This window comes from Oryctolagus cuniculus, chromosome 4 (assembly GCF_964237555.1).
Source record: "Oryctolagus cuniculus chromosome 4, mOryCun1.1, whole genome shotgun sequence".
Taxonomy (NCBI): Eukaryota; Metazoa; Chordata; class Mammalia; order Lagomorpha; family Leporidae; genus Oryctolagus; species Oryctolagus cuniculus.
In genome coordinates this window covers 96,051,692-96,075,527 of record NC_091435.1, presented here as the reverse complement: position 1 = coordinate 96,075,527, position 23,836 = coordinate 96,051,692, and the positions used below count along the sequence as shown (strand labels likewise).

General features: G+C 47.2%; 1 protein-coding gene and 1 pseudogene across 5 annotated transcripts in view; both read left to right on the top strand.

Annotated features, from left to right (window-relative positions):
• The first annotated feature begins 7,192 nt into the window (after window positions 1-7,192).
• Window positions 7,193-23,836, top strand: part of DGKG (diacylglycerol kinase gamma) — a 210,708-nt gene continuing 194,064 nt past the window's right edge. For 3 of the 5 annotated variants that reach the window (XM_002716461.5, XM_002716460.5, XM_051859165.2), the window contains exon 1: window positions 7,194-7,542. The gene's annotated coding sequence lies outside the window, so the exon portion shown is untranslated. Of the gene's footprint in view, window positions 7,543-23,836 lie in introns of all 5 variants that reach the window. The other 2 variants (XM_051859167.2, XM_051859166.2) reach the window with 1 other exon arrangement.
• On the top strand, window positions 7,549-22,983 carry LOC138849524 (RNA 3'-terminal phosphate cyclase pseudogene; annotated as a pseudogene).

The following is a 23,836-nucleotide window of genomic DNA, read 5'->3' as shown; positions in this document are numbered from 1 at the left end:
GATCACTCCTGGGGTACTGGTGATGAATAACACAAACTTCTGAAGGGTGAAAAAGTACCCTCTCCTCTGGCAGAACTCCCCTGCCAGCAGCTACCCCAGTTGTACTCTCTACAGAGTAAAATTAGTGACATCTTTGTGGAATTTGTGTGTTGGCTTGTATGCATGTTCAAAGTGCAAAATATATCATAAAGGCTTAACAAATGGCTGTTTCTTTTTATTAGCATATTGCCCTACAACCATATTAAAATCTGCTCAGAAAATCAAGACAAAGATATAAAAATATAGTCAAGCAACAATAAGCCAGCTTTATATGATATAGGTCAATTTGTTTCTAAGTGCTGTAGAATAAAAATTGTGGGAGAAGCTCTCTTAGAGGAAGCAAAGGGTGCATGGTGGCTTCCAACCAGTGGGAGATCTTGAACAATGAACGTCTGTATAAAGAGAGGCTTTGGTACTCTCCTCACAGGGCCGGGAGGTTAAGCAGAGTGTGCACAGTGGGCCTGGCATTTGGCAGGTGCTCAGTGAGAGGCAGCTGCTTAACAAGACTTGAATGTGAGCTAGTCCTCCCTTCAATGGTGCAATCACCGGGCCTACACGGACATTTCATGTCTTCTTTGGTATTATGGATCCCCTACTATGACTAAGATGCAATCTAGGGGAAGGGGGGTTCCACATCCCATATCGGAGTGCCTGGGGTCAAGTCCTGGTTCTGCTCCTGATCCCAGATTCCTGTGGATGCAGATCCTAGGAGGCAGCAGGTGATGGCTCCAATAGTTGGGTTCCTGCCTCCCACGTGAGAGCCTTGGACTGAGTCCTCATCTTCCAGTTTCAGCCCCAGCCTTTGTGGGCATTTGGGGGGAATTAACCAGTGAGTGAATGACCTCTGTGTGTGTGTGTGTGTGTGTGTGTGTGTGTGTGGGTGGGTGTTTTAAAAAAGACTTAAAGGGGCCGGCACTGTGGCGCAGCAGGGTAAAGCTCTGGCCTGAAGCGCCGGCATCCCATATGGGTGCCAGTTCTAGTCCCAGATGCTCCTCTTCCGATCTAACTCTCTGCTGTGGCCTGGGAAAGCAGTAGAAGATGGCCCAAGTGCTTGGGCCCCTGCACCCATGTGGGAGACCCGGAGGAAGCTCCTGGCTCCTGGCTTCGGATCGGCGCAGCTCCGGCTGTTGCAGCCAATTGGAGAGTGAAGCAGCAGATGGAAGACTTCTCTGTCTCTACCTCTCTCTGTAACTCTGCCTTTCAAATAAATAAAATAAATTTAAAAAAAAGAATTAAAAAGATGTATCAAAAGGAAGATAAATTACTGTCCCGTGAATAGGGACTGGACAGTGGGTATGAAGCATATACAAATAACCATAACACAAGGCATCCTGGTCACATTCTAGAATAAATTATAAACAAACTTTAATGCATATCCACTGGGTGGATATAAGAGGTGGCACTACAGAAAGAGCAAGAGAGAGAGAAAAGGCATTTCTCCCAGCTGTGTGAGCAGCCGAGCAGGATAGGCAGACGGATGGCTGCAAGGTGTATTTGGAAGATGAAATCAGACATCTTGTGCACCACGTCCATGAAGGGCTCACTGGGCATAGGTTTGGATGAACAAACTGGGACCATTTCATGGAGGACCTCGAATGCCATTTTAGGGAATATTAACTTCATTGCAAAGCAGTAACAACACAAATTCCTTTCACCAAGAACTTAACTATGTGACCAACACTGTGCTACACGGTCCATAAACCTTTCTTCTTCTTTTTTTTTTTTCTTTGACAGGCAGAGTGGACAGTGAGAGAGAGAGAGAGAGAGAGAGAAAGGTCTTCCTTTGCCGTTGGTTCACCCTCCAATGGCCGCCGCAGCCGGCGCGCTGCGGCCGGCGCACCGCGCTGATCCGATGGCAGGAGCCAGGAGCCAGGTGCTTTTCCTGGTCTCCCATCGGGTGCAGGGCCCAAGCACTTGGCCATCCTCCACTGTACTCCCTGGCCACAGCAGAGGGCTGGCCTGGAAGAGGGGCAACCGGGACAGAATCCGGCGCCCCGACCGGGACTAGAACCCGGTGTGCCGGCGCCGCTAGGTGGAGGATTAGCCTAGTGAGCCGCAGCGCCGGCCTGGTCCATAAACCTTTCTTCTTAAACCTGCAGAAACTCCTGCTGAAGTATCACCATGTCCATTTGGAATCTGAGGCTCTGAGGGTTTGGAACAAAGGGAAGGCTTTGGGGTCTGTGCTTTCCGAAAGTGATTCTGCAGCAGCAAACAGATGAGAGCGGTGCCGGCACTTGTGAGCTGTCACTTGTTAACATGCTGTGACATTTTGTACCCCTCCCTCCCTGGCTAGCAAGACATAAAGAAGTGAGGGATAGTTCTGAAAATGGACTAATCCTCTGGGAAGTTCTGTGGGTTGGGCAGGCTTTGACGAATGTGGTCATTTATGGAATTAGAGACTTTGCTTTGCAGGGGTTCTTCCCAGGTTTCCCCGGGACAAGCTTCCCCTCCAGAGACAATGTAAAGAATTCTCCTGTCCAGCAGAAAACAGACCCAGAGTCAAGTAGTGAGCCAAAATTAGCCTCTTTACAAGCTAATTAGAGCACAAAGTTTAGCATCCATTTCCCAAAATACAGCAGAAGGTGAAAGACCTCTGTCTCTCTCTGCTCTCTCTTCTTTCTCTCTCTCTCTCTCTCTCTCTCTCCTCCGTTGCCTTCTTTCCACCATCCCGCTCTTGAAAGGTCATCCTCAACACAGTATCTGCAATGTGTGAGTCTCTCCTTCGTTTTTAAGTAAACCCAATCAAAATCCTGGGAAATCCACTTGAGCAGCTCCAGAGACAATGTGGGATTCTAGGCCAGGGGCAGTCTTGCAGCCCTCAGTCCTGAAGGCCACCAGCTCCTTTATTAAGTTTTCGGGTTTGCACTATGGAGACCATGTTGCTGACCTGAATTGCTGCTTATTAGGAAGTAAATGGTTTAACAATTGGGCATTTTTTTCTGCCTTAGGGGAACAGACCACATTTAACAGCTACACATCTCTCCATAGCACTTCTAAATTTTGCAAAGTACTTTCACATATGCATCCTCATTTAATCATTACCCCACCCAGTGATGCAGGCATTGCTACCCCCAGTTTCCTGAAAAGGAAACTGGAGCTTAGAGACGCCCGTCTAAGGTTGTTTGACTACAGCCAAATGGTCTATTTACTACTCTTAACTCCATGGCTTGTCTTTCAAGCGTCTCAGTTGCTATTGTGGGAATTTTCCCAGCTTGCCTTGTGGAGGGGTCCTATCAAGTGGATTGGGCAGTACTTAACAGCTGTTCAGTTGATAGTAGTTAATAGAGTGTCAGAGCCAGAAAGGGTTGTAGAGGCCATTTCCAGCCTGCTTATTTTACAGATAAGAAAACTAAAGCCTGGAGAAAGGGTAACCTACCTACTTTTCCAGGGCTCATGCGTGGCAACATCCTCCTGTCCCCATTCCACAATCTCACAACCCCTTCAGAACCAAAGCCAAGAGGAAAGTTAGGGTTAGGACCTAGCAAATCCCGGCCCCCATCCTGCCGATGTTTGCTAAAACAGAAAGAACCTACTAATCACAACACTGTGAATGATTAAGTGGGAGGGAGCTGTAGATAATCTGGTGTGATCCTTTTTTTTTTTTTTTTTTTTCATGTGAGAAAAGTGACATCTACAGTGGCAAGCAAAGTTCCCAGGGTCTGAACCCTGAAGTCTTGGTTCCCAGTCCCAGAGTCCACCTCTGTGCTTGGTGACCGTGAACTTAGCTGTGCTCAAAGTGTTGGGAGCCATTCGCCAGCTCATCAGGGATAGTGCAACTTAAACATTTCCAGACACAGGCACCTGGCTCAGCCCCTCACTTTGCCTTGGCAGTGGGGCTCAGGCATCAGCTGCTGACTTGGATGCTGTGTTCCTGGAGCAACATGGTGAGTGTGGGCTGCCAACACTGAAGCCTCGGGGAGTAAAGTGTTGAGCCAGTTAAACATCCCCAATGCCCCATCTCTCAGAAACAAGAGCAGCTCATTGGAGCGCTTGGCCCTGGGGGCTAAAACCTTGTGCTCGGAAGCCCCCAGCTTCCTCACCTCTGGCCCTCTGCTCTGGAATCAACATACGCCCCAATTCCAAACCCTGCCCTCTCCTGCTTCCCTGAAGCCTGCCTTGACTATTTAAGCCAAGAGGAGGTCTCGCTTCTCATGTCTTGAGACTGAGTTTGGCACTTGATTGTATATTGTCTGTTCTTTTCTTGCTTCTTCCCTACCCTGAGTGGTTTATAGACGACACGGGTTGCAAATGCTCTGAGCTTCCCGCTCTGCATTCTGCCGTGCATCTCAGGGTGCCCCAAACAGCTGACACGAGCTCAGGCTCACAGCTAGCACTGATACCAAGACTCTGCCTGCTTCACTTTGCATTTGCGCATACAGCAAATGCTCAATAAATCCTCACTGATTTGACTGTGGCTTCAGCCTGTTCAAAGAAGGAACTCAGGAGCCAGGGCCTCAGCCAGAGCATGCTAAGTCTCTGCAAATCAGAGAAAAGGTGCCCTCCTCCAGGCAGGCACAGCCCAGCCAGTGGAGTGAGAGCTGGATTTCAGCCCCTCAGCTGGGCGCCCTGTGCACTGAGCCACCTGCCCTGTCTCTCTCGGGCTCCTCCAGAGATTGCTCCCCGGCCCCCCACAGTCCTCCCTGGCTGGCTGTTCCCCATGGGGAGGCTCACCTTGGGAAAACTGGCCTCAGACACCTCGCAGATCATTTCCCAGCCTCCTTACTCCCAGCAGCAACAACAAAGAACACGTGCTTGTAATAGCTCCTTGCTCCTCCCTCCACAGAGCCCAGAGTCTCATGGCCCCGCAGTCCCAACCTTCCTCACCTCTGCTGGGAAGGCCCAGGCCTCACCCTGAGCTATCCTAATTGCTGCTTTTGCCATCTCAGTCTGGAGTGCCCTTTCCCTGCTGGTCTTTATTCCAGATCCCCAGGCCCCTGTCACATCCTGCATCTTCCACGCTGTCTCAATCGCACCAAGTATTCTCCCTGGAGTTTCTTCCTACCCCCACCTCTTTGCTGGCTGCACTGCTTTGACCTCTCCTACAACCCTCCCCCTACTTGTTAGTGGGTAACTCGGGGGTCAGCTGTCTGTTGTCAGCCCTCTTCCACACAGCCTGCTCCGTACTCATTCTGTGTCAACCAGATGATGCTTAACCCAGCACCACCCAAGTTCCCCAACAGATTCATTCACAAACTGACTGCTGAACCATATTGACTTGAGAAGTGATGTATTTTATGGGAACAGGGAGTCTCATAGCCCACCCCACAGCAAAGTACAAGCAGTTACCAATCTCTGCAAGCACCTCCATTCTCCAGCTCTTGGCCTGACAATCTTGTTCCAAGGGCTTCTGGCTCGTCACCCTTCCCCCACGTGCTCCCAGCCATGGTGTGTCTCCACATTCTGCCTCTGCGTTTGTTCCCCATTCTTCTCACCCAGTTCCTATTCCAATAGGCAGAAGAACTCAATATTGCCCCAGGTCCTTTCTGCAAATGGGCACACCAAATATGTCATGATGTGCAGCCAGATGCAAGCGCTCCTTCAATTTAGCCTTCTTGGAAGGAAATGAGGAATAGACAGAGCCAGGGTGTCTTTCTTGTGTATATGTGTGTGTGTGTGTGCGTGTGTGTGTTTTGCTCCACAAAGGAAAGAGTTCAGAAGGCAAAGATTATGTCTCCCATCCACTCAACTTAGCACCACAGAAATATACACAGTAAACCTGTGTCCAAGAGCCTCTACCAGGGACAGAGACAGTTTTAAGCCCTTTATGTCTCTCAGTTCCTCTCCTTCCTCCCCCCAACCAAGTATGACCAGGACTTGAGCGAAGGCCTTACCAGGAACTTAATAAAGAATTGTCAAATGAATGAGTCAGGGAGTAAAAGGGAAAGAGGAAAGATAAAGAACTTATGACAGAATGCCCTCACTAAGTTCATTTCAGCGGAGTGGAAGGGAACTTTGCGAACCCACCCACGATGATGGGGCACAGTGTGGATGGTGAATGGAAGGACGTGGCTGTGAGCACAGGGCTCTGGGCCCAGCTCTGCCTTCGTCAGCACAGGGAAGCCCCGGGACATCTCTGAGCCTCAGTGCCTCGCCTCTCCCATCCGCCCGTCTGCAGATGGCCCGCTGCAGGCACTGACCATCGGTGTCCTCGGGGCTATTTGACATTCATGTTTGCAGCTTCTTTCCCAAACGCCCAGACACCCAGGGCCCCTCGGCGCCGCTGCAGCTTTTCTTGGCGGAGGTCCTGGCCCCGGGGACCTTCACTGCCCGCTGACGGGAAAGAATTCTCAGCTGTGGAAACTGGTAAACTCCGCATATTTTACAGATGAGAGTCTAAACCCCTGCTGACTCTCATGTGGCATGAAACGGACAGAAGACCTCCTGCTGGTGTGACATGCCTGGAATGGTGTCACCACCATCACCGCTGCCCATGGGAGGGACAGGTGCATCATAGAGAAGTAACAAGTCAGAGTGCCTTGGGCTATGCTGCTTTCCCTACCCCTCATCTCTCGTCCCCACTCCCTCTACTGGGCTTCTCTACTTTTTAGAAAAAGAAGTGGTCTATTTGCTCTTCAGGAAAACAGTTCAAGGTCACCTAAAATCTAAGGGGACCAGGAATTAGCAGCATTAGCAACCCTAGGTGCTGAGATCTGACCCAGGGAGGAAAGCCCAGGTCTGAGAGGCAGGGTGGCTCCAAGGCACCTGCTAAGAAGTCTTTTTAGGTTGCCACGGGGCCTCAGGGTTGTCAAAATGATTTGGAGACATCGAATTCCTGGGAAACGGAGAGAATTTGGTGATTTTTAATGTTTTCTCTGATTCGGTAGGGATGTTAAGGCAGCCTAGACCTGGGATGAGAAAAGAAACCACCTGGTGGGTATTTTATTTGTCAGACAGTTGCCCTCCACCCTGGGGGCAGCTGACCTACGGCGCCCACCACCGCTGGTTCCGCTCGGCCCCCGGAACCTCTTCCCTTCCCCTCGCGTCGTCCCGTCAGCGAGAAGCACCCTGACGACGCCCGCGCCCAAGTAGCGCCCAGGGGCGCGGGGTGCCCCCGAGTGAATCCGCATTGGTGGGTGCGCGTGTGCGCTCGCGCGCGCGCTCGTGTGGGACGCGTGTGTGTGCGCGCGCGCGGGGGTGTGGCGGGGGCGGGCGCGGCGCCCGGGGGCAGGGCTCCGCAGTGAGAGGCGGCTGGACTCGCCCGGCTGCGAGGGACAGGGCGCACAGCCGCAGTGCCGTAGTAGCCGGCGGCCGGGAGCCAAGCTCGGAGCCTCAGGCCCCCGCGCAAAGGCGGAAGCCCCGGAGCTGCGGGCCCCCAGCCCCGCCGCCGGCTCTCGGCGGCGCTCACCGGCCCCTCCCCTGAGAGGGCTCCGCGGGCGGGAAGACGCCCAGACGCCAGCTTCGGTCCCCTTTCTGTCTCTCAGTTCCTCTTTCCTCCCAAGTAAGGGAATAAGCCGCGAGGAAGCAGCGCCCAGGGCAACCGCGCAACTCAGGGTTGCTTGGGAGGTAAGCTCGCGGCCCTGGCGGCGGAGGGGTCTCGGGCTCCGGGGTCGCAGGGTGTAGTAACTTGGAAAAGGAGAGCAAAGCGGGAGCGGTGCGGTGGCCAGGGAAGGGGCTGCAACAGAGGCCCCTGCGCCCACCCTGACGGGTACCACCTGCCGCACAGCCCTGCAGAAGAGGATGGGGCTCTGGAGGGGCGTCGGGTGGAGCGGTGCTCCCCAAACCCCGAAAGTGTGCAGGCGGGACGCGGCCTTGCTCCCGGCACTTTGCTGAAGCAACTGGTCGGAAATCTTCCCTCTGGACTCACCTTGGCTCCTCGGTATCCAGTTCGCGCTCCAGGGTGCAGCAGGGACCGCTTTTCCCGGTGTCTGGGCGCCAAAGCCTCAGACAGTCCGGTAGGGTTCGCAGACTTTGGGGATAATTCCGCAAAGCCCCCGGGCTGGGCTGCTTAAAGGGAAGCTGAGGAGAAACGGATACCCCGGCAAATATAGGAGAGGCGGGTCGGGGAGCGACCCTGACCTGTGTAGTCTCCGAGTAACCAGATTTGTCCGTGTGTGTTTGCGTCTGAGGGGTGCGCGTCCAGAATCACTTGTGGGGCTTTCGCAAACTCCATGGTCCACCTCACCCTGCATATCCTGAGATTTTGTTTTGTTTTGTTTTTCCTCTCCGGATGAATGGACTAAAATTTGGGGAGGGGGCTGCGGAGTTCTGAAAAGCCCTACAGGTGATTCTGACGCGCCGGCCTCAACCCCGCCATCACTGCAGTGGAAAGCATGGGACGGGAGCAAGGAGACGCCTCCCAGGGGGTGAAGGAGTCAGCTGAGGAGGCGGGGGTAGCGGTGGGCAGCCCCCGCCCCCGGGCGTCCCCGCGGCAGGAGGGTCTGCGGCAGCGCGCGGCGGGTTGTGGCGGCGCCGCAGTGGCGCGCGGGAGCGCTGCGAGCCCGTGGGCGCGCTCGCAGGGGCCGCGCGGTGGTCCCCGCCGCTTCTTTATCCTACGATGACCTCGCCGTCGGTAGGAGAGCTTGGGAGGGATGCTTTTCATTCTGTCACCCCAGAGGCGTGGGGGACGCACCTTGAGTATGGAGGTGTACAGCGGTCACCTCCAGACGTGATGAGGGACAGCGGTCAGGCCAAGGACCGGAAACTGCCCCTGTGGTCCGGGTCGGGGAGATGGATTTGGTTATTTCAGTGCCTGGGATTCTCTGTTTATAAAATTCAGACCCACTTGCTGGAGCATAGGGCACCCTCCTTGTGGATGAAGGACATCAGATCAAAAGGCGCAAATGTCAAGGTGCGGTCAGGAACGCACGAAGGCACGCACGCGTGCGCACCGCCCCCCCCCCACGCCCCCAGTTCCAGGGATGTGTACTAACGTGGGAAGTACTTCGCTGCTTGTCATGCTAAAACGGGCTATATTTGCCAGAAGTTCCGCTCTGAATATAAATTATACTCATTAAATACGCTGCAAGGAAGCTAACTTCCCTGTTGTACTCCTGATCCAGGTCTTTTTTTTTTTTTTTAAGGTTATTTTTCTGGGAAGGGTCTGGGGATGTGAGATGAGTAGATGACTCTTTTGTACCTTACAATTTTATGTAGTGTTTGGTTCCTATCAACCAAGACATGGAGAGAAAATAATCTACAGAGTACCTTGGAATCTCGACTCCCAGAGATGGGAGAGACTGCTAAGATCTTCAGTTCCAGCTTCTCCCAACACAACAGGACAGGTGGCGAGGAGCCCTTCCACCGGGCCCCTCCCAGAGTGGGCGGGGCTATGCTTGTGTGGGGCTCTGCCAGGGGAGCAGACCAGACAGCCTGCTGGCAGGGTTAGGGACAGAGGCTGGCCCCTGGATCCTCCCCTGGAAGGGAATGTGGAAGAGAGAAGGAAAGTGTCATTTCAGGGTCGTAAAGCTTTGTTTAGAAAACAAATCTTACTGTGTTATCACAGATCATTGTGATACACTCCTCTCTTATAAAAGTGACTCATGTTCATTCCAGAAAATTTGGGAAGTTAAAAAGTACACAAAGAATCAAACAAATTGTCCACAGTTCCTCTACTCAGAACTCACACTGTTAACATACTGGCATATTTTCTTTCCATTTATTTTTATGCCTTTAAATCATACAATCCATGGAGAGCCAGCATTTTATTGGGTACCTAATAAGCATCCTTGGCAAAAATAAGTATTTGATATTCATAATGCGATTTAATCCTTGGAAGTGCCCAGAAGTAGGTCTTCTTATTAGCAACCTCATTTTTCCTAGTGTTTCGTACAGTTCAGATGACTTACCCAAGTCACAGAACTAGCACACCGCAGAAGCAAGAGTCCGATTCAGGCCCTCTGGCTCCAGAGTGTGGTTGCTTAGCCTCTGCAGCTGTTGTACCTTTGCTGCTCTTCCTCCAGCGGAAGTCCCTCCTGAGCCTCACTGTCATGCCTGTATGTTTCTACATCCTTGGTCGCTTCAGTTGTTGCCTATCTTTAGCAACTGCAAATAACTCTGGGCAAAGTCGTTGCTGCACACTTTTCAATTACTTCCTTTGGCCAGATTCCCAGAAGCATAATCACTGGGCCAAAGGGCATGCTTGTCTAAGGCTCCCGATACACACGAGAAGTCACTTTTCCAAAGAGCTATACCAATTTACACTTAACAGGGGACCCTAGTGACTCAGGGAAGCCAGAGCTTCATACCACATGAGCAAATCTCAACCTCTTGGAAGAAAAAATGATACCTCTCATCCTGCCCCTTTAAAAAAAAAAAAAAAGGTTTATTTGTTTATTTGAAAATCAGAGTTACAGAGAGAAAGGGAGAGAGAGAAAGAGATCTTACACCTGCTGGTTCACTCCTCTAATGGCTGCAACAGCCAGGGCTGGGCCAGGTCAAAGCCAGGAGCCTGAGGCTTCATCCAAGTCTCCCACATCGGTGGCAAAAGCCTAAGTACGTGGGCCATCTTCTGCCTTTTTTCCCATGCCATTTGCAGGGAACTGGGTCAGATGTGAAGAAGTAGGGACTTGAACCGACACCCACATGGGATGCCAGCATCACAGGCAGAGGTTTTACCCACTCTGCCACGATGCCTGTTTATACACTCATCCTGTTTTATACACTCAAGTGTGATTAGGGAAACCCCACCATATAAAGCTATACCTATTGTGTGTGTGGGTGAGCAAGTGTCAGCTACAGAATTCTCTGACTGGATGTCACTTATCATCTTTGAACAAATCAAACTGTTGTGTGAGATAAATCAATGCACGTACCATCCCACTCTTCACACAGTAATTATAACTTTCACTTTTATGAATGGGCATCACCATCACCGTCAGATTCAGCAAGATCACAAAAGAGTAACAGCTTCATCACAAACTGACCAGTATATTCACCGAACTGCTCATTTATAGCAAGTATCAGCAACCGAGTTATCAGACCAAAACATTTATTTAAGGTTAATAACTACTGAAACAAAAAGATAAAAAAATAAGAATATACAAATCATTCAAAAAATGTCCTCAGATAGGAGGAAATATGACTGGTAGAAAAGGGATTGAATCAGGCAATGCCAAAAAAAAAAAAAAAAAGCACAAAAAGGGGAATTTGCGAAGAAATCAAATTGGCTGTAGTTATAGGTTTTCCCTAGTGCACCGCTGGTTTGGTAGCTGCCTCTGCCACCAGCACTGGGGTTCGTAGCTCTGGAATAGAATCCACTGTTGTGCATGGAGTAAATATCAGCTCAGCCCCGGCTCTGAGACCTGCGTAGGCAATGCTCAACTCAGGTCCTAAAACATTCTGGGAAGTCCTCCTCTACTGCCCATCCGGGCTACAAACCCCTCAGCTGAACTGACCTATGCACACTTCCCTCCCTTATTTGCATATCCTACTAGGCAGAGTTGGTGCCTGATTCTTGCTTGTGTCCCCACACCTAAGACAGTGCCGCTGCAAAGTCGACAATTACATGTGATGAATGAACAAACAAGAGCACAGTGTGTGTGCTTCTGTCTCCATGCACCTTCAGTCTGCCAGGCTTGGCAGGCTCAGAAATGTACCGGAAAAGTGTCTAGAGCTGTGTTGTATATTTTCACATAGGAGTCTTTCCATGTTCATTCCAGTCATCAGTATTACGTGAAATTGAAAAGTTCTTCAGTTGCACTAATCACATTTGCAACGCTGACATGTCACGCGTGGCCTCTGGCTACCACCTTGGAGAATGCCCATACAGAACATTAACAAGTTCAAGTGCACTGTGCTGTTTAGAGTGTCAGCAAGGGGTCTGTTTGTGATGTCGTATTTTCCACCATATCCTCTGCACTGGGACAGTGCCTGGCCTAGAGAAGTTGAAAAGAAAAAGAGGGGTGCTGGTTGGCAGTAAAAGCAGTTGTTGTCATGTTAACTGTGGCATTTATAGGGCTCGTACTCTGTCCCATATTGTACTATATTTTATATGCATTATCTCACTTAATGTTTGCTGCATCACAAACTTCATCTCGCAGTCAAGGAAGCTGAATCTTAGGAAGTTTGAGTCATTTGCTTGTTGCTGCAAAGCCAGCAGGAGAGACTGAGTTTTAAACTCAGGTCTGTATGATTTCAAAGCATATACTCATAGCACTGTTGCTTGATTGCTTTTATAATCACTGTATGTGATGACGTTGGTATGAACTGCCACCATCTTGGCGTCCGAGGAAATCAGAGAAGGGTTGACGCTGGAGACTTTCCCAGGGAGGTGATTGGTATAAATTGTGAACGTGAATGGCATTTCAAGAGTGCAGAATTTTGTCCAGGCCTATTTCCCGAAAGGGTGAAGTAGGAAGAAAGAAACCCACCACCCACGGAGTGACCTGACCCAAAGACCAAAACCCAGGAAGGCAGGTGAGCCAACTGCCATTGGTTGTTTCTGCTGGGAGGGTCCTGTCAGCAGCGACACTGGCTTGGCCAGGATCCTGGAGCCCATTAATGGTATAATCTGGCTGTTGATTTCCCGGCCGCAAGTGCTCTTTCCGCTGCCACACCTGCTGCTTGCTCCAGTGCCCTCACTTTCATTACCACCCTTGGCCCAGTTTTCTCTAACTTCTGTGTTCTTGGGGAATCAAATGCAAGATTTCAGGGCAGGCCTAATGAGCACAGAGAAGAATGCGATTATCACCTCTTTCATTCCACTTTTCCTGTTTCTGTTCAAACCCTTTGAGGTCTGATTATGAATCTGTACCATTAACTGTTAAGCTTAGTATTAACCAAAATAACCCAGCCTTATTTTCTACTTTCCTTTGAACTGTATCACCCACCCTTCACCCCCAAGAGATGACACCTGCGACCCCTGGGAACAGAGACTTTCCATTTATTCCTCATGTTATCCTGCTCCATGCAGTCTATCTTGCCAGCTTTCCAGATATTTCTGGTGTGATTTTGTCATCGAGTGAATTTGCTGTCACTTTCCAGCCATCCCTGAATCTGACTGAACACAGCCTCTTCAACTAAGTCAATGAAAATAATGAACTGTGGATTAGGAGGCATTCCAGCATTTGCTTTCCACAGAGAGATACTAATTAAATAATTAAGACCACTGTTTTAGGAAATTGATTCAGCTTGTACTATCATTCAGCCCATATTTCTCCATCTTTTTCTTGATGAAGTTTAGATATTAGCACTGGCATTGCCACTGTCCAATAACCCTGTCAAAGAAGCAGTTGTGTTGGTCTTGAAATAAACTGCCCATGTTGGTTCTTAGAGATCATGACTTCAGTTCTTTGTTTTTTTTTTTTTTTAAGATTTATTTATTTATTTGAAAGGCAAAGTTACATCAAGAGGAAGGGAGAGTCAGAGAGAAAGATCTTCCATCTGCTGGTTCACTCCCCAAATGGCTGTAATGGCCAGGGCTGGGCCAGGACAAAGCCAGGAGCCAAAGCCAGGGCTGGGTCTCCCACGTGGGTGCAGGAGCCCAGGGACTTGGGCCATCTTGTGCTGCTTTCTCAGGCACATTAACAGGGAGCTAGATTAGAAGTGGGGCAGCCAGTACTTGAACCAGCACCCAAATGGGATGCCGGTAGTGCAGGTGGTGGTGGCTTAACACACTAGACCACAGCGCCAGCCCCATGACTTCAATTCTAAAAACTCACTCCACTGGATGGTGTTGTGGCACAGTGGGTTAAGCCGCCATTCAGGACACCTGCATCCAATATCAGACTGCTAAGTGCTAGTTCAAGTCCCAGCTACTCTACTTCTGATCCATCTGTCTGCTAATGCTTCCTGCCAGGCAGCAGACAATGGCTCAGGTGCTTGTTCTGGACCACCCACATGGGAGACCTGGATAGAATTCCAGGCTCCTGGCCTCCGCCCGACCCAGCCTGGGTGTTGTGAGCATTTGACAGTGAACCAGAGGAAATAAGATCTCTCTCTCTTTCTTTGCCTCTGTCATTCTGCCTTTCAAGTAGATGAAAATAGATAAATTTAAAAAATAAAAGCTCATTTCAGAATGTTTCCAGGGATTGACACCAACCCCTCAAGTTAAGAAATTTATTACAAATTATTGTTTCCATAAAGAAAGAACTATCTTTGCATGGAAGTGGTGGTGGTGGTGACGGTGGTCGTGATGTAGGGTAGGGATAATAGTGGAGGTGGTGGTGGAGGTGACTTCCTTTCTCTGTGGTTCTGGACAGATTAAGGAGCAGGGTCCAATTACCTCAAGTGCATGTTGCTCCAGCACCCAAGAATGCTATTCAGTTAGGATAAGGGATGTGTATACATTTTTGATAGATCTGGGAGTTTCTAGAGTCATGGAAAATGGATCAAGAAAGGAATGAAGAGATCATTTGGTTCCACAGGGGAAGAAACCCTGCCTGGGGTTTCACAGCCAGGCCAGGAGCAGGACCTCGCCACTCTCTGACCAGTGCTTTCTCCGCAGCATAACTCCTTCTTTTCACCTTCATTTCTAAAGAAGCTTAAGGCTTTGTTTTCTGCAAAAGTGTGCATTTCTCCTCTTGGAATTAGCCTGTTAAGTCTGGGGTCGTGATGTGATCCAGCCGTGATCTTTCTCATTCTGATCACAGCTGTGTGAAGCAGGCTGTGTGGATGTCACCAGCCCCACTACACTCTGTGGTTTCACCACACTGAGGCTGTTAGATCTAGAAAATCTTCCGTGGCAAGAAAAGGAGTGAAAGAGCAAAGCTCAGTGGCCACATGGCAGCAGGCAAAGCCCAGCCTGTCTGCCCAGAAAACTATTTGGACCCAAAGCTCCTTTCTCTGTGGTCTCCTTGTGGGGTTTTTTCCTCTCTTAGGACATAAATGGTGCCATCCTGACGGCTGATCTGGTGTGAAAGCTCCAAGTCTCCAGAGGTCAGCCTTGCTGCTCTGACCCTTGGATGCTAAGGTGCTTGAAATTCCTGGGCCTGAATGTCTTCATTCTCTGCTGCACGTTTGTACCTGTCTGCTCTGGGCACTTCTCCAGCTGCCTCAGTAACCCACTTTTCACTTAAAGTTAATGAACTAGAGATGGCTCTCTCCCTCTCCTAGAGAGCCAGGGTGTCCCTTATGAGCCCCACCAAGTGGTGTTCTCATCCAGCGCCCCCACACTCCCCATCCTAAGGTCTCACTAACAAGGCTGTCATGGTTCCCAGACCCTGGCTCTAAGATACCCGCTAGTGGGAGTCAGTCTGTTCCCCCCCCCCCTTTTTTTTGTTCTGGTGTATCCAGCAGGCTTTGGATGATCATAAAGTGATCTTTGCCAACTATTAGTCACATGTTCCTGTAACTGGGGAAAGTCTGGATTTACCCAAAAACCCACACTCTTCCTAAGTCATGCAAGCCATGGCAAATATACTCCCGAGGAGACACACTCAATGTTTTAGCCAATATTACATCAGCAAACACATCATGAGCACCCTCTCTGTGTTAGGCATAGGACTAGTTTCTGGGGATAAGGCCAACTAGGCTTCTGGAAACTGGTTGAGCAGAGACAGAAACAAGTAAGATGAACCTTATCTTCAAATGAAAGCTGGGAAAGGTCACCTCCCCAGCCTCAAAAGATGCTGAACCAAGGAAGTCTGGCAGTACTCTCAGGAGTAGATGAGCTTGAACTGGAATTTAAAGAATTAGTAGAAGTGAAGCAAAGGAGTATGGGTAATATTCATTCTAGAAAGAGGAAGCGGTGTAAGCAAAGGCTCAGAGGCAGTTCTGTTGTCTACAGCGTTGCTGGAACAAAAACAAGTTGGGAAGGGCTGAGGGATGAACCTGGAAGTGTGGCACAAGCTGAGCTATGGAGATCCTGTCTTCAAAGTTAGAGTATGGATTCTTCTTCCAGAGAGTGGGGTCAGTGTGTGGAATGCATGGTCAGATGTTAGCATGAGAACAATGCCTCAGGCTACAGGGCTGAGACAGAGGGCTTGGGGAGCAGGGCTGCCCAGGGGAGGCTTTTGTGGGAGTTCAGGCAGTGTGAGGGCTGAGCAACAGACTCAGGAACGAACTAGAAATTGAGTGGATGTGGGAGAGTAAGGAAGGCAGAGGAACCAAGGGTTCTTTTTTTGTGTGCCTGGGAAGATAGTGGGTTCATCACCCAGGAGTGGAAGAACAGGGGCAGGAGTGGGGTTACATCAGGCGTTCATTCCAGGGCATGCTAAATTTGAGGTATCAGTGAGATACCCTGATGGAGATGTGGTTAGAAGTGGATAGATGAGCTGTGTCGCCAGAGGCACGGGTGAAGTCATCAGTGCGAGTGGCAGGTGAAACCATGAAAGCCCGTAAGATTGCAGGAGAGTTGATTTTCATTTATCTTGATAGATGTATTGCTAGTACTTTTTTTTTTTTTTTGAGAGAGTGAGTGAGAAAAGGAGAGACAAGGGATGGGGGATGGGAAGAGACAGGGATAGTTTTCCCATCCACTGCTTTATTCCACAAATGCCCACAATGGCTGGGAACCAAAGCCAGGAGCTGAGACAGGGACTCAACCTGGAATCAGGAGTGGAGCCAGTACATCAGCCCAGGCACTCCAATGTGGGATGTGGGCATCGCAACAGATATTCTAACTGCCTATATAAAATTTATTTATTTATTTGACAGGCAGAGAGAGAAAGAGAGATAGAGTTCCCATTGACTGATTCACTCCCCAGATGCCTACAACTGCCAGGGCTGGGCCAGGGTCAGAGCCAAGAGGTGGAAACTCAATCCAGGTCTCCCACATGGGTGGCAGGAACCCAATTACTTAAGCCATCACCACCGTCTCCAAGGTATGACTTGGCAAGAAGCTGAGCCAGGAATTGAACTCAGGTGCTTCAGTGTGGGAGCCATGAATCTTATCCAGCCTCCTAACAACTAGGCCAAATGCACATCCCTCATACCTCTTTAAAAGGCAAAAAAATGTCTCACATGGAAAAATTCTCACAGCTTGGATAGTAGGTTGCAGATGCAGCTGGTCCAGTGTTTGCTTCTGCCAAATGCATGGTCAAGCCAGGCGTTTGCAGAAGCACTTGTATTCCTCTTCCACATCAGAGCTTCATGTGTTTGTAAGCATCATCCTTCTCTCTAAGCTGGTGATCCTCAACTCCAGTTAAATGTCACCTGAGGAGCTCTGATATAATGCCACTTGGAAGGCCCATATCCAAGATGCTAATTTAATTGGTCTAGAGTGAAAGCCTGAGTCAGAGTATTTTTTTTTAAGTCTCACAGTGGCCAAGTTAAGAACTATTGTTAAGGAAGAAATTCCTCAATGTTTCTTCAAACTGCAAGATTTTAAGTTCCTCATCTGTGCAGATCTCCCAAGTGTGCATTACAATTTCCCCAAAAACCACTTTACAGTGTCAGAACCTAAACTGGACCTGCATGTCAACCCTGGTCTTGCTTGCAAAATATTCCTGTCTTTGCACTCAGCAGAAATTTCTCTCTCATACCTGCAACACTCATGGGAAATTTTGTCCAATATTCCTGCGTTTATAACCATTGCCTATCACGTTTCTCTGAGTTGCATAGCTAATATGCCTGTCAAGATGTAAGAATCACCTGCTATGATTTCCTCTTAGAGAACCTTGGTCAATCCCTTGCTTTCTTTTCTAAGCACACATAAGTCACCACTAAACCCAGCAATTCTCACATTTTTTTAAATAAACTTATCTTTTAATTCCATTTTTTTCATGAATTTTTTTAGAAAAGATTTTATTTGGAAGGCAGAGTGATAGAGAGAAGGAAAGTAAGAGAGAGAGAGAGAGAGAGAGAGAGAGAGAGAAAGACTGAGATTTTCCATTTCTTGGCTCGCTCTCCAAATGTTCACAATGGCCAGAACTGATCCAGGCCAAAGCCAGGAGCTTCATCTGGGTCTCCCACATGGGTGATAGGGCCCAAGCACCTGGGCCATCTTCTGCTGGTTTCCCAGGCCATTAGCAGGGAGATGAATTGGAAGTGGAGCAGCCAGGACTTGAACCAGCACCCTCCCAACATGGGATGACAGCATCACAAGCAGCAGCTTACCCACTGTACCACAGTACTTTGGAACTTCCTGGAGGTTTGTGATACGTCATGGATTCTCAGGCTCTCTCCACGGAGACTGATTCAGAGATGTGGGAGGGGGTCCCAAATCCAGTATTTTTTACCTGCTCTGAAAGATACACACTTTTTTTAAAAAAAATATACACACTTAACTCATATTCCCTTACCCCAGTTTTTATCAGAATAACCAAACTGGTCTATAAATATTTGGGGGTATCTATTACAGAGCTGACAACCAGAAAAGAATACCAATGTAATCCACGTATCAGAAAGGTAGTCAGCGTTCTGTAGTGAAGAGTGTACACAGACGTGAACTGAGGGAAAGGTGAACCCACTCATGAGTCGGCAGAGTGGCAGTCAGTTAGCCTGGGAATTAAATGGAAGAGACGCCTACAAGAATTCCACCAGCATCTCCTGAGTTCAAGTGGCAAGGGCCAAACTGAATGGGAGAAAATGCTTTGCTTACACATCATATATCTGATCAGGAATTAATGTCCAGATTTTATAGGGAACCCCCAAAATTCAACAACACAAAAACCAAACAACATTGTTCAAAAATGGACAAAGGGTGAGCATTTGGCACTGTGGTTAAGATGCTGCTTGAGATCCCACATTCCATACTGGAGTGCCTGAGTCTTGGATTGGCTCCAATTCCAGATTTCTGCTGATATGCACCCTGGGAAGCAGCAGTACTTGGGTCCTTGCTACTCACTCAAGTTGAGTTCTTGTCTCCCAGCCTTAGCGTGGCCCAGCCCTGGCTGTTGTGGACACTTGGGGAGTGAACCAGAAGCTGGGAGAGATTTCTCTCTTCCTCATTCTCTCTTCTCCCCTTCTCTCTCCTTCTGTGTCTCTGCCTTTCAAATAAAGAAAATAAATAAAAATAAAATGTTTTTAATAATGAAATGAGTGAAAAATGGAGACTATAATTCAACACATTAAATGTATACATACAGATTTTTTTCAGGAAAAAAAAAAGAAATGCACAATATGCTGCAAGAAAAATATAGAGAAACATTTTCCTAACTTTAGTTTAAAATAGTTCATGATGTACCAGGAGAGAAATTAAAGGTATATTCTGGTGAAAGTTATCAATTATAAGAATAAGACATATTGGTATAAAATCTGAAAAATAGTATTTAATTTTCAGAGAAAAAATAAGCAATATCAGACATTCTGCAACTCTCAATATCAGAATAAAGTTGAGGTATGGTTTTAGAATTTTGAGATGGTGGGGCTGGTGTTCGTGGCATAGTGGATTAAGCTGCAGCTTGCAATGCCAGCAAACGAAGTCAGAGCACACGTTTGAGTCCCAGCTTTTCCAGCTCCATGCTAATGCGTGTCTAGGAAAGCACCAGGAGATGGCCCAACCCATGTGGGAGACCCCATTTAGGGAGTGAAACAGCAGATGGAAGATCTCACTCTTTCTGTGTCTCTCCCTCTCCCTCTCTGCTCTGACTTTCAAATAAATAAGATAGAAGTCTTTGTTTTTAATTTTTGAGATAATAAAAGTATGACCCAGAGTTCTGTGTTGAGGACTACATGAAGTATAAGGAAAGATATTCTCAGACAATAAAGTACCCAGAAAATAGGCCCCTGAAGTCCTGTACTGAGAATATTTACTCACAATGTTCTAGTCAGCAGGGAAATTGATATGCATAACATTTGTGAAGGGAAAAGTGTGAGATGATAGATAACAAGGAGAGCAAGGAAACCACCCAAACATAGACTTAATGTTTAAATGTTATTAATATGGTCATGACACCTTGAAGCTGCCAAAGAACATTCTGAAAAAGGAAGATACATAAGTTTAATGATAACCTGGATCTGACAACTCAGATACTCAAGAAAAAAATCCTTGAAGCACTGAGACTCTTGTTTCTTCTCTAGGAAATGTTGAATATGGATTGTTAGCATAGAGAAATATGTTTAAATACATTTTTAAATGAGAAAAATAGTAGGTAATATGAAAGTAAAACTGCCATATTTAACTTCAAAATTAGGAGGAAAATTTGCAGCATGATAACCAACATTAAAAACTAAACACGGAAATAGCAAGGAAACATAAAAATAGAAAGCATAAGATAAGATGATAGAAGTGAGGTCAAACATACTTATCACATTAAGTGTGAATGGCTTAATCATTTCTATTAAAAGACAAAAAGCCATGGACTGAGGAAAAAACAATTCTAAATATATGCTGTTTTAAACAAAATGGGACAGAAAGAGGAGAAAAAGAAAGGGCAAGGTTATACAAGGAAAATGCAAACCAAACAAAGAAGAGAGGACAATATTAATATTAAGGTAGAATTCAGTCCAGAAAATGTGAAATGTGAGTGAAATAATCCATTAACAGACACAATATTCATGAATGTTTTCGTTCTGAGTAACAACCAAGATACAGAAAATAAAACTGGTGAAGCACAATCATAGAGGGAGACTTTAAGCTATGTCCACCAATCTTCATGTTGGTAGTGTGACAAAAACAAATTAATATACAAAGAATGGGCACTGGGAAGCATCAGGTCCTTGACTTTGTTTCAAGAGGGAATTCAGGAGTGAGCTGGAGAATAGCAAATAGTGAGTAGCATTATTTGAGAAAGCAAAGATCCACTCCACAGACAGAGGGGCCTACTCAGAGGGGAGTGGCCCCATCTCTGTGCTATGCTCAACATTACCTGGGTTGTTTGATGAAAGGGGAGGTACATTCTAGTAAGGGTGAGTAACAGGCATGATTTTTCTGGGAAGTAGGTGGAGACTTTCCATGGAATCACGGCTTTTTGCTTCCTGCAGGGGTCAGTGTTTGTGGTGTGTCATTTAGCATACTGAGATATTACAATGAGCATGTTGTGAGCTGTACCTCAGTCTAAATCAGCCTTGGACCTCTAAACTAGTATGGTCCTGGCAGGGGTCTGTTTATCTTCAGAGCAAGGGGAACCAAACTCAAATCCTACAGGTCTTGAGATAACAGGAAATATTATCTCCAGGTGGCTCAACTGCTTCCTCTGCTGCTCTCAGAACTTTAAGGCTATAAGGAACTTGGCGGAATGGACACATACGGAAGTTTACAGTTTAAAATGAATGCATATATATCTTTTTTCTTAAAGATTTTATTTATTTATTTGATATGTAGAGTTACAGATATTGAGAGGGAGAATCAGAGATAAAGGTCTTTCATCCATTGGTTCACTCCCTAAATGGCCACAATGGCCAGAACCGCGCCAGTCCGAAGCCAGGAGCCAGGAGCTTCTTCCAGGTCTCCCATGCAGATACAGGAGCCCAAGGACTTGGGCCATCTTCCCCTGCTTTGCCGGGCCACAGCAGAGAGCTGGACTGGAAGAGGAGCAGCTGGGACTAGAACATGCACCCATATGGGATGTCAGTGCTGCAGGTGGAGGATTAACCTACTGGCCACGGCTCCGGCCCCGTACGCATATATATCTACCACAATGCTTATGAAATGTTGAGATATTTTGATTCCATCATAAAGAAAATTGTGATACATTCCAAAATGTAGAAATTGTTCTGTCAGTAAGGAGGTGTCGGGGGTAGAAGTCTCTTTTTTTATTTTAATAATTTCAGATTAATGTTCAATGCTTTATATTTGTACAGGGTACCATGCAACATTTCAATACATACGCATAGCAGAAATCAATCCCACGAAGCAATTTCCCTTTCCATTTCCTTGTCTGTGTGCTTTCTGCCACTCTGCTGAGGCTTTGTTGGGCACCAAGACACCTTCCCTGGGGGTCAGTAGTGGGATAATGGAAGGGGGCGGCCAGACCCTCAGGATATCTGAGCCTTCCCTTGTGGGTACAGAAGATCTGGAGGTTCACAGCACACCAGGTCTGAGAATCACAGGACAGGAAAGGGTCCTGAGGTGTGTTACTCCAGCTTTCTGTGAACTCTCAAGGAAGCTGCGAATATGGCCAGAATTGCTGGTGTGAAGAGGAAAACGCCTTGACACTGGGCCTTGATTTTTCTGCCTGGGAAACCAGCCATGCCACTAGATAAGTTTCAGTTTTATAAATTTATCATAGAATGTAGGGCTCTGGGTGGTTTGAATGTGTATATATTTATCAACATTTGTGTGAAATGGAAATGATTTCAAATTTGTGTGTTGGGCAACTGGAGGGGGCAGAAGTTGGCTCAAGAGAAATCATCAAAAATAGAGTCCACACAGCAGACACCAAGACAGCAGGAGTGGACCTCTGGGATGCAGATCTCAGTGCCCTGTGTCGTCTTGGCTACTTCTCCATCAGACTTTGTCAGAGGGTGCAGTTAATGGCAGATGCCACTGCAGATCATCAAACAGTGATGGTTTACAAGCCAATCCCTGAAAAATTTGCTTTCACATTCAATTCTGACTTTAAAATGAGGGGCTATTACCCAAAAAGGGGAAGTGACATGATTGTCCGAATATCACTAGTTAAAAAAATTGAATACATCAAATCTACTGACAGTGATTCTGTGACTAAGATATGAGAGGGCTTTTGTGGCTGGTGTTATACTATTTAAAGCAGGAAAAAATAAAGTAGTGGCAGCCATGAGATGCATGAGAAAAGAGATCAGAGATCTGTATGTTAACACTGAGCCTCTTCAGGAACCTAGAGACCAAGTATTTGGCAATGGAAATGAGATAATCATTATTGCTTAGACATCCACTGGCTGTTTGTTTGCTCACTTATTAAATGTGGTTTAAGTGCAGACAAAGCTGGAATTGATGTCACTTAAATGCTCTTAGCAAATCTTGGGCAAAAGCGTATTGTACATTGAGTATCTCCAGGAGAAGCAGTTTGTTTTTGTGACACTTGGCTAATGGAGTTTCCAGAATAAAAAAGGACCATACACTCCATACACGAAGTGCCATACATTTTGCTGAACAACTAGCAAGACCTAAATTTACAGCAGAGATTAAAAGATGAAAAAGATGCTTGTAAAGACACCTACATCACTTAGCACCAAGGAATTGGGATGACAAACCCAAACCAATAGGATAGTTGCTTCTGATACCTAAATGATGTTACTTATTGAAGGGCTTGATAGAAATTTAGAAGTGAAGTATGGTGGTCTAAATGTAGCAAGAGTGCTTCATCAAATTAATCTTACTTTAATATCTCTTAAGTTAGGAGCAATAAAATGTAAGAGTTGATGGGTATTATGATACCTGATTTTAATATTAAAGTATTGAAATACAATACTAACAAAAACTCTGCAGTAAAGTCACTCTAAGGTAATGTGTTTTTGAAATTTGATGTAGGTCTAGGACCTGTGCACATCCACTTACCACTGTTGATTCAGCATTCAGTGAGAACAAGACCAAAGACCTGTTATTTGATAAACACCAAGTCTACAGAACCCTTTCTTCTTTAAGAATGAGTAGAGTAAGACTAACGGAACTAAGAAAATGCAAGATAAGGAAGTAAACAATAGCTTACAGAGTGAAAATGAGCTACTTCAGCTGGACCTCAAGTTGTGGAGTGGGATGGGTGTCCCCAGCTGGATTTATTTCCAGTTCTTGTCTACTGTGAGAGATGAAATCAAAGTAGAGACATGGATAAAGTGCAAGGGAGGTGGGAGCGTGATTTGTTTAGAGTTATAGTATACATTCAGAAGTGAATGTGGGCAGCCTCACTCCGTGAGGAGAAAGGGAGGAATCTACTGGCACAGCTGTTGCGCCTGCTCCTATGCCCACCCATGTCCAGATCACCCCCTTCATGGGTAGGTGGTAGTACCCTAACTAAATATACAAATGGGGCAGAGTTTGGGTAGGGCTCAATGTGTATGGTTATTTCTGGGAAGGTTTCATTGTGTCTCTCTGTGGAGTTCAACATACATGTGGTCATCG